The 14,984-nt window shown below is 37.5% G+C and overlaps 1 long non-coding RNA gene across 1 annotated transcript; it reads left to right on the top strand.

Moving 5' to 3' along the window:
• The first annotated feature begins 1,566 nt into the window (after positions 1 to 1,566).
• Positions 1,567 to 13,558, top strand: LOC120223371. Its single transcript, XR_005526279.1, has 4 exons — positions 1,567 to 1,625; positions 8,894 to 9,064; positions 10,451 to 10,552; positions 13,440 to 13,558. It is a non-coding gene; the product is annotated as an uncharacterized LOC120223371 (long non-coding RNA).
• The last annotated feature ends 1,426 nt before the right edge of the window (positions 13,559 to 14,984 follow it).

Here is a 14,984-nt window from a genome sequence, read left to right on the forward strand (position 1 = left end):
ACATAAGAGTAATGGCTAGATGCCACCCTAGGTATGAGGAAGCAGCAAAAGATCGAGGAGATGGTGTTATCAGTTAATTACATGGAGTGCCCCAAACTGAGAGCACATTGTTTAAAGATACTATGCAAATGTGCTTTCTGGCAGTATGTGGCACTATGAAAGGAAGAAAATGTCTCAGTTTATGAAAAGAAGTAATCATACTATTTAAGAGTTCTAAATGTAACAATGACATGGAACTATGGAACCATCTAGAATACTTCTGTATTAGACATGAATCTTCAAAGATTGCTGGGGAGATTATATTCACATTGTGACAATGCTACAGCTTTCATGCACCTAAGTGAAAGATTGAGAGAACTGCTATTGAAGATCAGCTGGAGCAGGTAAGGCTTTGCACTACTGGCATTTGGGCAGAAATATTTATTAGCCTACAGGTTTCTCAAGGAACTTCAAAACGCTCATGGTTGTTGATTTGGGAAGCAGATTACTTATATTTTCACGCCTGGTGTTACGTTTTTGAGAGGTATGGTTTTTGTATAGCACGGACCTTGTCCTTATTGCTTAAAAGTATCTACATATCTACACATATCATTAAATCTAAATGTACAGTGATAAGGTAGGAAAGGCTAACAAATCAGGGTTTCTGTCATAGTTGCCAGCATGCCGGTTTTCTGATTTGTGAAATGAGGGGCTTGAGAAAAAAGAAAAAACCAACATGGAGATGACATCCTGGTCTGAGTTTCTATTTGAGAAAACGTAATAAAATCATAAGAGTTTGACCTATCCCCAACCAGCTGGTGACTTTGAGCAATTTAATGACTCTGAATCTCCAAAATACTGTATATCTAAGGACATGATAAATGTGAATGAATGAATTACAAGGTGATATAAAATATTACTTATAATGAGATTCTGTTTTAGATATAGTTCATTCTTTCCATAAAGAATATGATTTTAGGGGCACCTGGGTGGCTTAGTCGGTTAAGCGTCCGACTTTCGCTTAGGTCATGATCTCACGGTTCGTGGGTTCAAGCCCCGCGTCGGGCTCTGTGCTGACTGCCAGCTCAGAGCCTGGAGCCTATTTCAGAGTCTGTATCTCCCTCTCTCTCTGACCCTCCCTGCTCACGCTGTCTCTCTCTCTCCTAGAAATAAATAAAACATTAAAAATTTTTAAAAAAGTATATGATTTTATTTTAAAAATCTCAGAACGATGATATTGGCATAATTTAATCCAAACCCAAAGGCCTGAGAATCAGAAGCTCTGATGTCCAAGGTCAGGAAATGATGGGCATCTTGGCTGAAGAAGACAGAGACAATTTACCTTTCATATTCTTGCTCTACTTGAGTCCTACTGGATTAGATGACAGCCCACATGGGTGAGGGCAGATCGTTTTACTCTGTCTATTGTATCCAATGCCAAGCTCTTCCAGAAACACCCACACAGACATAACCATGAATAATGTTTTACTACCTATCTGTGCATTCTTTGCCTATTAAACACAAAATTAGCCATCCTAAATGACTATTAATGTCTCTTCCTTTTCCTAAGGTCATCAAGGGGATCATGGAGAATTCTAGTAGAAGAGAGCATCATCAACACCACAGGGCTAATGAAAACTTCTAGGGTACATGAGGAGAGAAGTTTAATATCTGTTTGTTTGTTTAATTTCAAATCTGTAGGTCCGGGGTGGGTTTTTCCTCAGGGAACAATTGTGTCCTATTCATAGATTCTAACTATGACTACAGAATACAAAATATCTTTCTGGTTGAGAGAGGAAGAAAGGAGTGATTCTTAAAATTACAGAATCAGGATTGTCAAGTTCAAGTTAATTGTCAAGCCTATTAAATATATGGCTTATACACTATTAGGAAAAATAGTGATGATTGATATAAAACCATCCACTCATTCTTGAATGGGTAGCTGGAGGATGGGAAGGCCATACAGCTAAGTTTTCTGGCCTATGTTGGTGTATTAGTCAGGGGACTCTAGAGAAGCCAAATATATATATATATATATATATATATATATATATAATTATATAATGGATTATAGATTATAATATAATATATTCTACATGATATATAATATATCATACATTATATTATATATAATATATTCTACATGATATATAATATATCATACATTATATTATATATAATATAAATATAATACAATATATATATTTAAAATAAAGAGATTTATTATAAGGCAAAGGGTCATATAATTATGGAGGCCAAAAAATCCCATGGCCTGCTGTCTACAAACTGGAGCAGGAAAGCTGCTGGTATAGTTCAAAGGCCTGAGAGCAAGAGAGCCAATGACAGATTTCAATCCAGGTCTGAAAGCCTAAGACCAAGAGCACCAAGAGCAGGAGAAGATCAATGTCCCAGCTCATTATTCAGGCACAGTTCATTCAAACTTCATCTGCCTTTCTATTCTATTCAGGCACTTAACAGATTGCAGGATACCCACCTTCTTGGGGAGAACCATCTGCTTTACTCAGTCTACCAATTCAAATGTTAATCTCTATGGAAACCCCTTCACAGGCACAGAAGTGTTTAACCATTATCTGGGCATCCCATGGCCCAGACAAGTTGACAGTAAAATTAACCATCACAGTTGGACAGAGAGATCCAAGGCATGATGATCCAACAGAGCAAAGTGTGGGATTACGAGGTCATGACGAGGTAACCCATGCAAACATACCAAAGAAAATGATGATTAAAAGTGGCAAAAATTCCAAAGAGCCAAAGCATGGGATTTATGTTCATGAGGAAGAATTTGTACAGGGTTGAGATGTTTCCTCAGACTTTTATGTGGGGCCTGTTCTCTTGAGTGTAGGTCTCCAAGAAGAGGGCTGCAAGATCAGATTCACTCTTGTATGTTTACTAACAAAGTTTCATGATCCATTCACCTCATTTGCATTTTGACATACTGTTAGGAAAATGCCACAGTTTCCTTGCTTTCTATCTGACATTACATACTATCTCAAGGAATTGAAATTAACATCATATAATTTCTATATGACGTTATATATATCATATAGAATCATGTTTCCATATAATTTATATATATATATATCCACACATATATATACTTATATATGGTTTCTGTATATAACTTATTGTGTTTCTATATAACACTTATATGGAAAATATTTGAAGTGAGTAAGGTCTGAATTAAAGTGCAGTCATTTCCCTATCCCTCCCCTCCTTCCCTTTTTTTAATCTACTTTCACCACAAATTTTTTTTTAAGTTAATAAGTAGCTGGCACTGGTCTAAATACTTTAGATATATTATCTCTGACAAACTTTGTACTAATAAGGAAATTTACTGTCCTTAGAGGGGAAAAATATTTCATTGATGAAGAACCTCAGAGGTACAGGTGTAAAGTAACTTGTCCAAGGTCTCTTAGCCAGGGAGTGACTGAAGATTCCAACCAACAATTATTTCATTTCTTAACCAATATCCTTAACATTTTACCTCACAATTTCCAAAGGCTGAAGCTGGAGAACTCAGCAAGAAGTAGCTGGTAGAAAGTGGATAAAATAATTATTACCAAATGAGAATGGAACCTTAGGTTCAATTAACCTAACAGTCTCATATTGTTCTTATGGAGGAAAGGAAATATAGATCAGGGGGTTTGGAGAACAAGCAAACCAAAGAGAAGAGGGTAATGGACTTGGAATGAGGTCTCTAGTGAGTGGCTAAAGAACTCGTTCTTTCATCCCGATTTATTTCTTAAAAAAAAAAAAAAAAGATGATTAGTTACATTTTCCTAATTTGGTTTGATCCCTACAGAAACTCTATTATATAGTGAGGGTGACGTTATAATCTCAAGTTTATGGATAAAAACCTAAGATTTTAATTACAAAATTATCTTGAAATGGCATAACTAGCATATCTAAACACAAATGTTTATCTGTTTTTTTTTTATTTGCTTCTAACTGCAAATGCAGTGTTCTTTCTAACCACATTACCCCTATGAGAGAACACCTGGTTACCAAATGCATATGTAACAAATACTAAAAAAAGTTGGATAAATTAATGATTATCTTAAAAGTGCTAAACTCAAGTTAGAAACAAAGGAAAGGAATTGCATTGCAATACATATAAATGTAAAAGTCACATATAGACTTAAAAGAAGACACTGTACTGGGAATCGAGGGAATTTCCCTGTCACAAGCTTGCTGTGGATCAACAGTATAATAGAATCATTCAGAATTTAGGAGAAATACTTCATTCTGGGGAATGAGAGTGACAACTTTGTGTTTTCTGCATTGGTCGAAACAAATCAGAGTTTTTAGTTCACTATGTTGTAGGTCATTGAAGAGAAATATTGGCAAGTAGAAGTCCAGGGGAGGTGACTAAGTAGTGAGGCCAAGTCAGGGAACAGATGGGTCTCTTGGGTGAGGCAACTAAGGGCATGGCCTCAGACCACATGTAGAGTTCTGAGGGTCCCCAAATTAGCATTCTCTTTAATCCTCCTAACACTCTTGAATAGTAGGAACTAGACTTATTCCTATTTTGCAGATGAGGAGACTGAAAAGTGACCATTTCAATAGTCAGTGTAGAAAATAGTTCTTTTGCCATGACAGAATTTAAGGATGCACTTGAAAAAGTATGCAATTATGCCAGAGAAATCCTAAAATCACCTAGGTGCTATATTTACTTGCCTTGATGTTTTCTTATTATTCTCTGTGCTCTTGGGTCTCAAAATTCAACTGGAGTTAAAGAAGTTTATTTACCTTAGTTAGCATAAACATTAATAGAGATATTAATATAAATACATAATATATAATACATATATTTTATAAAATGTAGATAACTATAAATTTAAGTTGTGTTCTCAGTTAACCTAACAATTTAGGTCATGAAATTTTGAAAATTTATATTTCAGCACCTTCATAAAGTATCTTTTTGTTTCATTACTTGAATACCTGAATCCTTTCTCAGCTATTACTGTTCCCATTTTTTCCAACTTTTGATTACTTTAGAAAAATTGAACGATCCGGTAAACAAAAATAAATTTCAAATAAGATTTTCTCACTGCCCTGACACCAATTCTGACACCAACGACAATTGAATTCAATTCTGGCACTAACTACGTGCCCCGATTCCGCAAGTTAGAGGCCAAGTTCTTCCAAAGACTGCATTCAACTTAGATACCATGTAAGATGCCACAAGTCTTAGGTACCACTTCTGACTGACCAACTATAAATTGTGTTCCTATGATCCCCTCTGGTTAGATCATTCTCAAGAATTCAGAGAACTCACCAAAAGCATTATACAGAAGATTACAGTTTCATTATTAAAGCTATAGATTTGGAACAACCAACCAGAGAGCTGCATAGGGCAAGGTCTTAGGTGGGGGAATTCAGAATCCAGACATATCACCTTCCCAGCACAACAATGTGTTTACCAATCAGGAGGCGCCAGCATGTTCATGGTCCAGAGTTTTTATTGGGTTCCATCACTTAGGCATGATTAAATCACTGACCATGTAATTGAACTCAATCTCCAGTCTTCCTCCTCTCTCCATCTGAAAGCAAGGCTGGTTCAAAGTTCTAACCCTCTAATCACAAGACTGGTCTTTTTGGTGAAAGGCTCCTCCTATCCTGAAACTATCTTGAGGCTCCCATGAGTCACCACATTGGCGTAACAGAGACACTCTATCACTCAGGAAATTCCAAGGATTTCTGAAGCTTTGTTCCAGGAACCAGGAACAAAAACAAGATATATTCTGTACTTTGTTATTTATCTATCCATCTGCCTATCCATCCAGTGGTCTATAATTTAAGCAGTTTAATGTTGTTTACTATAAAAATGGAAGAGCCTTTTTATACAACCATATTTAAACTTCAAGGAAATATTTAATAGATTTAGATCAGTTATTTAATTTGTTTTAATCTTCATTTAGTTTTGAGAGAGAGAGAGAAAGAGAGACAGACAGACAGACAGAGCATGAGCAGGGGAGGGGCAAAGAGAGAGTGTGAGATACAGAATTGGAAGCAGGCTCTAGTCTCTGAGTGGTCAGTACAGAGCCTGATGGACACAGGGCGCAGACCCATGAACTATGAAGTCAGGACCTGAGCCTAAGTCAGACACTCAACCCACTGAGGCACCCAGGTGCCCCACAGATCAGTTATTTTTAAACACAGGAAAATTCCAGTTTAAAAAAAATGTTGTCCCTTTGCTGATCATTAACCAAGAAATTAAGGGCTAGCTTTTTTTGCTTAGGCATGGCCAGGGTGATTCTGAGGACTCCCCATGCCTTGCATCCCTTAGAAGTTGTTATCCTAGGTTAAGGACTAATGCCCACATTGGAGTAAATCTAAGTTGCATGGAGGGAATTTGGAATTTCTTTCCCAACTTTATTGCAAATTAAGCACTGGCTTTAAGCTTTCTCTTTACCATAAACCATTTTAATATGATATTTTAATTAAGTACCTCTGTTTAACCAACAACTCAATCTGATGCTTTTCAAGAGGATTCTTTTTTTTTTTTTTATCTAAATATATCTCTAGGACAAAAAGTACATTATCATTTATGTCAGGAAGTGACATGATCTTCGTACTTGTTAATCCATAAATAAGGATATGTCTATCACAGGCAGAGAAAATGAAGGGGCGGGGAAAGAAACAATGCAGAGCAGCAGGGTTTTAGTGTGTGTCTAGCAGAGCATGAGAAAATGAGGATGATGCTGGTTTAGCTTTCACTCTATTCATCACTGAAGTCGTGAGAATAATATTACGCATATTGTGGTTCCTTAAGTCAATACAATGTGCGTGCACTTGTATCGTGGTTTACCACGATTTTGTGGTTACGTTTATACGAACTTTGGAATAATTCTGAGGCCTAAAGGGAACGAAGTCCTGCAAATCCTGTTAGATGGGCTGGAGACTAAAGGCACACTCAGGTGTTGATGCAGATGCTGGAATGGCAGGCAGGGAGGGGAGGATTACCGCTGTCTGCTCCTTGTCCCTGAAATGACATATCTTCCCCCCGCCCCCGCTGCTGCTGGGGAAAAACAGACTCTCTGGTATTTTGACAAGGAAGAGTTTATAAACACTCGAGAAAACTTGGACCTTTGGCAAAGGAGAGATTATGAGAGGCGGGGAGGACAGAGTCGAACCAAGAATATCTGGGTGAAAAGAAGTCACTGCTAAGCCACAGTGCAGACAAGTCTAATGATAGGAGTTTTAGCTGCAGAGAAAGCAGAGTAGCAGGTTAGGGCCATCTTTTACTTGTTCTTGTTATCATGGCATTGAAAAAAGCAAAGTTCTAATAACAATCATTCGGAATAATTTCTAATTAAGTTGAGACATTGAAGAAGAAAGACTTAAAGGTAGAACTTTGTATCTTGGGAGTAAAAAATGTTCCTAACCACAGAATCGGCTTGAGTGATTTAAGCTACCCACCTGGCTGTAGAATTTCTGTAGCTGTTCCTCATGGAGAGGAAGGAAGAGGAACGCAGAGGTCTAAGAGGGCTCTGTTTGAGCCTCAAGGAAGGTTACAAAGGGGCAAAGCTACCTTGGCAACACGTGCAGGATCTTCTATTGACAAGTTCTCATTTAATTTGCTGCATATCCTTCTGTGTCGCCTAGCTACTGTAAAGGATTCATTATTCATTAAATAAGTGATGAATATATACAAAAATTGCAGCCACATGGGCTGCACAAACGCATTTTCATATTATTAACGTGTTGCCAACTTGCAACTCTTCGAAGTCTGAGTAAATGTTTTGACAAGAGGAGACAGTAAGGGCAAATAAGAAGTAGCGGTCTTGAAGAGATTCAGCCCCACTTCTAACAGCTTTAAAGTCTTAAGAGTGTTTTCACTGGGGCAGTACCAGATAAATTGCTCTTATATGTGCATGCAAGAGGCTAAAATTCCTTTGAAAGTTTATAATTTCTCATGGGAAAACACAACATAAAAGTTACTTTTACTCATAGAAAAACAAAACCATATTTTCCTGTCAACCTTTGCTGTTGGGAATTTCAAACTTTTTACATTTTTTTCCTGTGATTCTTAGCTGGCCCAAGGGACAGGCGTTTACAACATAATTTACTTTCAACGTGTCTCTGTAAATCATTGTAATACTCTCTATTGCCTGTGGAGAGGTGGGGGAGAAAAGCTCCCAATGGGGCTTCTTGTCCCACTTTCCCTGGACTCTGACCGCCCAAATATGAACAGAAACTTTCCCGTTTAATGTCCAGCCTCAAAGACAAATACACGCAAAATCATACAATGAGTACAGGTAAAGATAGAACTACGGGCAGATATCCAGGAAAAAGATCATATTTTAAGATTAATTAGGAGAGGGGAGATTTGCCCTAGGTGACCTGGAAATTGTAGAAATGCTCAAGTCATTTTAGAGTAGGTGGGTTGCCCTCAGCCAAATGACTTAAAATCTTTTTTTCCTAAAATCCTCAGGACCTGTAGTGTGCTCTTGCCAAGCTGTTAATATCAAGGATCATTCAATTTTACATGAGAATTTGATGACTTAGACACTGGTTGAACCTTCACCTTTTACAACCTTAATGGGAATTTATTAGCTATTTCACAGTGTGTAAATTTGAATCTAGGTCAGATGAGGAGGAAAAATAGGGCATATCTAGGCCTAAAGAGTAACCTGAAAAATAATAGATCAGAGCAAAAAAAAAAAAAAAAAAAGAAAGAAAAGAAAAAGATAAAGGTGCAAAATTAAACAGATGATTAAAAGTATCTTAAGCAAGCAGAGGTTTGAAGACAGAACCTAATAAATTAGGATTTTATGAAGACCATTTGAGCCAAATTCACGTGACCAGTGAGCTTGATTCTTACACAAGTGTTGCAGATGAAGGAGATAAAATATTGTATTAACCTGCTTCTGCTAACTGTCCATAACAGGAAGTGTAACCCAGGTGGGTTTGATATTCATAAGATTAAAGCGTATGTCTACCATCAAATGACCACCACATTAAAGCTGTTTTAATGAGGACTTGGAAAGATAATGAATGAACGTCGCTAATTCACCACAGAGGAGACAGGCTGACCTCCTTCCGACCTCTTTGCCGCCAGGTATCTTAAACAACATATCAGTTCTGCTTCAAGCCAAAATGGGATGGTCCATAAGATAAAAACAAGCCAAATGTTTAAGAGAATGACTTTTGCCGCTGTTAAAGCCAGAAAAAAATTTCTCCCTGGAGTCCTTATAAAAAGAACACTGTGTAACAGGATGAAAATCATCCTCACTGACACCTTTATCTCAGGCAGAGCCCTCAGCTACATCGGGCTATTTCCTATAGCGCCCCTCAACACTGTTCAGTGACATCATGCCAGGAAAATACCACTAGGTACAGGCGTGGGTGGAGAACTATTATTGAAGGATCTAACTCTCTGCTGGTTTAACTTAATCCTGAGTAAATTTTAGAGGATTTAGAGGGACTGCTTATCTCTCAGGTAAGCCTTCATAAATATCAAGCATTTGATAGATTTACAACAGCAGTGTATTAGAGATTGTACTTGCTGGAAAATACTGAGGGCACAGCCAATTTATTGTAATTCCAGTTGTTTTTCCAGGCAGCAAGAGTAGGGAGTAGGTCTGTGGAGGAACTGAGGACCTAGTGACAGCTTTTCCCAAATAAAAGACAACTTGCCTTCTGCTAAGAGATAAACCAAAGGATAGCTATGGTTAGAGGAAAAGAGACAGACTGGAAGAGATTCTAGAGCCTATTTTGGTCATTGAGCAAAAAAACCGTCAAATAAGGTAAAGTGAATGCAAGTATGAATTCACTTTAAGACTTGACTAATGAAGATACAGTGAGTCAGTACCTTACATTACAATTGTTTCAATTTTTTTTTTCCTGGAAGAAAACAAACATGTTGGATGGAGCTGGAGTTTACATGAGCCTTGCATTGGACTAATTTTTTCCTAAATAAACTTATCAAGAAAGTCTACAGCTGCCTTCAAGGAATAGTGTGGTTCATCTATATGTGCACATCCTCAGTTTTTTAAGGAGCTCTTTAGTTCCAAATACTGAAGCAAATTTAAGCAAAAGGGGAAAATCCTCAAAATTATTTTCCAGGCCAGATTTATTTTGGCAGTCACATTCAGGAAACTATGTAGTGTACCAAGTTTTGAGTATTGTATTTGGACACTAATCCATAACTGTAGTCATCAGTTTACTGACAACCATCTGCTTGGACACTACTCCCACATTTTAATAAGTAACGTTAAATTAAAATGGCAACAGACAATTTTGGCTGCAAAAGTAAAAGTGGTGATAGCACCCTTGAACTCATATAAAGAATTGGGAATCAAACAGCAGTGCTATACATAATTATCCAAACACATTTAGGTAAAGAGTATGATCTTTTTCTATTTTTTCCCATTACAACCAAGATTCTTAAAAGAATGATCTGTATTCATCCTCGTGTCTTAATCTGTCACTTTGCTACCCACAGCAACCTTGCTTTTCCAGAACATTCCATTGAGTGCCAGCTGTCAACTCAAACTAAATTTCCTGTCATGATCTTACTTTACCTGAGCCATTCCGTGTCATAGAGGTAAAAATGCGGCTTAATAAATGTTGAAAACTCTCTTAACTCTGGCATTTTCTTGCCCAGCTACCACATATATCTTAATGACTCCCCAATAGCTACATTTAGGTTTGACCTCTTGTAGGAAGTATAGACCTACATATTCAATGACCTACAAGACATTTTTAAAATAAATGTTTCACAGATATAGTCAAATAAAAATGTTTAAAACCAACAGACCACCCACTTCTATACAACATTTACCAAACCTGCCCTTCTATTTAGTTCTGTCAGAATCTCAAGGAGAAGAATCACCATCTATCCCATTACCCAAGCCAAAAACCTACAGACATTGTTGATTTATCCCTTCTTTTTCAAAAACCAATTAGTCACAACATCCTGCCCATTAGGTTACAAGTGACTAAGAATACAATATAAATCTGTTTAAAAAATAAAAAGAACAAAAGATCGTTGGCTCATTTACCTGGAAAGTTGAGTCTTAAACAGCTTTATGGTGGAATTCTTGGGCCTTCTTAGTAGTCTTTCCATCTCTGAGCTTTGCTTCTCTCTGTATTGTTTCCATTGCTGGTAGGCTCCCCAAATTAGAGGGGCCAGATGGCTGCTGACATCTCTACACTCAGCCCATCCCCTTAACAATTCCAGCTAAAAAAAAGTGTCCCTTCTTCAAAGGTTCAGTCAAAAATGTCAGAGAATGTATTCTCAGGATCTCTCTTCAGACTGAATTGGAGATAGCACTTATCTCTGATCTAACAGCGTGGGTAGGAGGAAGCAGAATCTGATTGGCTAGTATGACTTAGGCACCCACACCTGGAATAAAGGAGCGGTCAGAACCACGTAAGGCACAAGACTGAGAAAAGCACAACAATTAGGGTGCTTAACAACTGAGGGAAGTGAGTGCTAGCAGAATATTCCAAGAATATGTGTTTTCTTCTTTTTTCCAAAACACAAGCAAAATATAGAAAAATAAAAATAAAGGTGTGAGTGTGTTAAACTTTAACCTTGATATAATGTTAACTATACAGTAGGAATCTGTGAAAAGCAGTCATATTTTGGACATCATCTGAGTTCCCTTAGAAAGCTCCTGTCTGTATTTATCTCCTGAACATGCAGCGATTTTTATGTAGAGCAAGATATATTGGTTTTACTCCTTTAACATGATTTATGGATTTTAAAAATGGATAATTAATTTATATTTTTCTAACTTAAATAGTAGAATACCAGTTCATGAGAGAAACTGAAGTAAGAGTAAAAGGTGCTTTTTAGTTTGAGGAAAAAATACAGGAATGACTTAAATCATGGCCATTAAGTACATGAAGATTTTTCATACTAATTTTACTTACCAGCTGTTCCTTGCCACTGCAAACTAAACAAAGAGGAAAGCTAAGTTTCCAGAAAAAGGATTTAGATTAGGCACAAGGAGTCTGATGTTTCTATGCACACTGAATGCATCTGTAGCAAGAGCAGACCCTCAGGTAGCTGTGACAAGGAGTCATGCTTGGCCTACTGCAATAACATAATGATGGCTTCAGACACCACACTCTTCTCTGATCGCTTCTGATTAAGGAAGTAAAAAAGTTCTGAGCTGGGTGCTAACATGCAATCACCAGGGGAAGGAAGTTATGCCTTTCTCTTCTACTACATTTCTATTAAGCTGCGAAAGATGTTATCTGCCCAGATTGGTTGGTACCAGAATGTTTTCATGATTCAGGAACTGGAATCACTTAAAAGGCTTAATAAAACATGAAGGGCTAGGCCCCATTGGCAGATTCTGAGTCAGTCAGTCTAGGACAGAATTGGGAATTTTTACTTCTAAAAATTTCTAGGGGCTCCTGGGTGGCTCAGTCAGTTGAGCGTTCAACTCTTGATTTTGGCTCAGGTCATGATCCCAAGGTCACGGGATTGAGCCCAATGTTGGGCTTCCGCACTGCGTATGGAGTCTGCTCGGGATTCTCTGTCTCTGGCATGTATGATATGTGCACACTCTCTCTCTCTAAAAAAAATTAAACTAAATTTAAAAAGTTTCCAAGCAATTCTGAAACTGCTTCAGGCATCCCATTTTGAAAATTATTAGCTTCAACATTGCCTTGTTGTGGCAAAAAACAAAAACAACAAAACAAAACAAAAAAACCGACAGACTTTGGGGATTCTTTTAAAACTAGGTGATTCTGAAATGCAAGTGCCCAAGTAGTTCCCTATACTTAATGAATTCATTGTAAGCCTCTATGCATAGTATTTTTTAAGAATATGTTTTATCAAATTGGGGCCATTTAGAAGAGTTTTCACAATTTTTCTTCAAGTTTTAGGAGACTAGAAATCTTACTTCTAGAGAAATCTAACTTGTGGATTTCCCCCCAGATTTTTCTCTCTCTGAGCTCCACCCTTTCCCTGACGTGTCTCCAGGCAACATACCTCCTCTCCCGAAAAACAACAGACTTTCAGAGAATGGGGCCTGGGTTTTTATATTTTTACAAGACCTAACACTCAGTGAAAATGAAGTATATGACTGGCCTACTATCTTCCCACTGGGGCCTTGTGGCTCGGCATAATATATCCAGCAGCAGTATTACACATAGATTCAAAAGTGCAACGTCTCAGGCAAGGTAGATGGGATATGGGTAGATGAGTACCCACAGCAGATGGGTACTTTAGAGAGCTCTAAGTTTTCTGAAAAATGGTTCTAGTTGTGAGGAAGACACTACAATCAGGATATAATACAGAGAATCTGAGTATAATTGTTTCATGACTTGTGAGCATGGGATAAAAACCATATTTCTAAATGGAAATTTGATTTAAAAAGGTGATTTTATTAAATATGCATGAAAAATAAAATTATAAACAAATTAGAAATCACGAAGAGAAAAACGATTCTTTAAATGAACTCTTTTTCTCTTAGATCAACTGTCTCCTGAATGAACTACTCAAGAACTTATAAACTACTCAAAAGAGGTCTGAAGCTCCAAGACATGTCCATAGTATACTTTCCCATTGGGTTTGAGAAAAAGTGGGACTCCTTCTGCTTTAAGTGGGTAAAATTCTTCCCTTACTCTTTTTGTCTGATGTGCAGGATCAGATCTTTGCCAAAGATACAGAAAGGAGAACTTTGAGTGACTTAACCCAATGTTTGCTTGTCCTCACCTCCCTCAACCTTGGAGATCTTAAGGTTTCAGTTTATTGATAACACTTTAACGTTAACAGAGAAGTCTCCCGTCAGTCGGCAACTAGCTTAATAAACTAGCAGAAAATGATGTCCCACCAACCATGTTATGTATGAGGAAATTAGGGCTGTGAGAAAAATCCAAGATAATGCATGTAAAGCTCTCACTGTAGGATCTGGCCCATAAGAAGCTGCTATAGTACCTCTTCAGGAATGTATACAGATTGGACATTTAAACAGTCCACAGTGATAAGTTCTATAACAGAATTAGGTCTGAGAGCAATGGAACAGTGAAGAGAGTAATCACCTCAGTGTGGAGAGGCTACAGAGAGTTTCTCAGAAGATGGGACCCTTAAATCCTATGTGGGAGTTCAGTACATGGACCAATCCTCACATTTATTGAATGGATGCATAAGAACACAGATGATTTCACCATGAAATTCAGATAACATGAGACCTCATTCAGATGAGATATAAATATATTTGATCAGAACTCCTTTTTTTCTCCTTTCCAGTTGAATTATAGTGTGTATTTAGTGGTTCTCAAAGCTTATGATTCATAAAAATAATAGAAGAGCTGCTAGTAAACTCAAACACTAGATACTTTGGAAGTTCTGATTCCATTTCACAGATAGAAAAGAGGGTGGGGGAGAGTAGCAAAGGGGTCTATGGTTTTAAAAGTCTCTCAGGTGTTTCTGGTTATTGGAAAGGACTGGAAACCATTGGTTTAATACAGCTGTTCTCCTCACTGACTGAACACGGGAATCACCTGAGGCATTTTAAAAACTATCCAAACCTAAGCCCTGCCCTAGTCATCCGTATTTCATTTTGTGAGTTCTCCAGGTAATTGTAGTGTGCAGCCAAAGCTGAGGACCACTAGTCGAAGCATTTGGGTGTACTGCATTTAGCAAAAAGCTGGTGGGCAGGGGGATGGAGGGAGTTAAAAAAAAAGTTACACTTAACAAGCACTGTTATGGAGGTTTTATTATGAATTACAAGTACTTTGAATCTGCTTTTGTTATTATTGTCTTACTCTCTTCTCAACTCCCAAATCTTGTAAAGACATAGGGGAAGGTAGATATTAATTCTGATGCTAGTTTCCACCGAGCAATTCAGCAGTGCTTGTAGCTTGCAGTGAGAAGAAATGAGGACACATTCTTCATAGTATCCCAGGCTGAAAGGAAGTATAGTCTCTGTTCTTTGATAAGAAATAGTACAGTTTACAAAGTTCTTTTACCCTGTAAATAATAGTGTGTGGGCAATCCTAATTAATGAATGTTTAAT

The sequence above is a fragment of the Hyaena hyaena genome, unplaced genomic scaffold (assembly GCF_003009895.1).
Source record: "Hyaena hyaena isolate Hyena2069 unplaced genomic scaffold, ASM300989v1 scaffold_983, whole genome shotgun sequence".
NCBI lineage: Eukaryota > Metazoa > Chordata > Mammalia > Carnivora > Hyaenidae > Hyaena > Hyaena hyaena.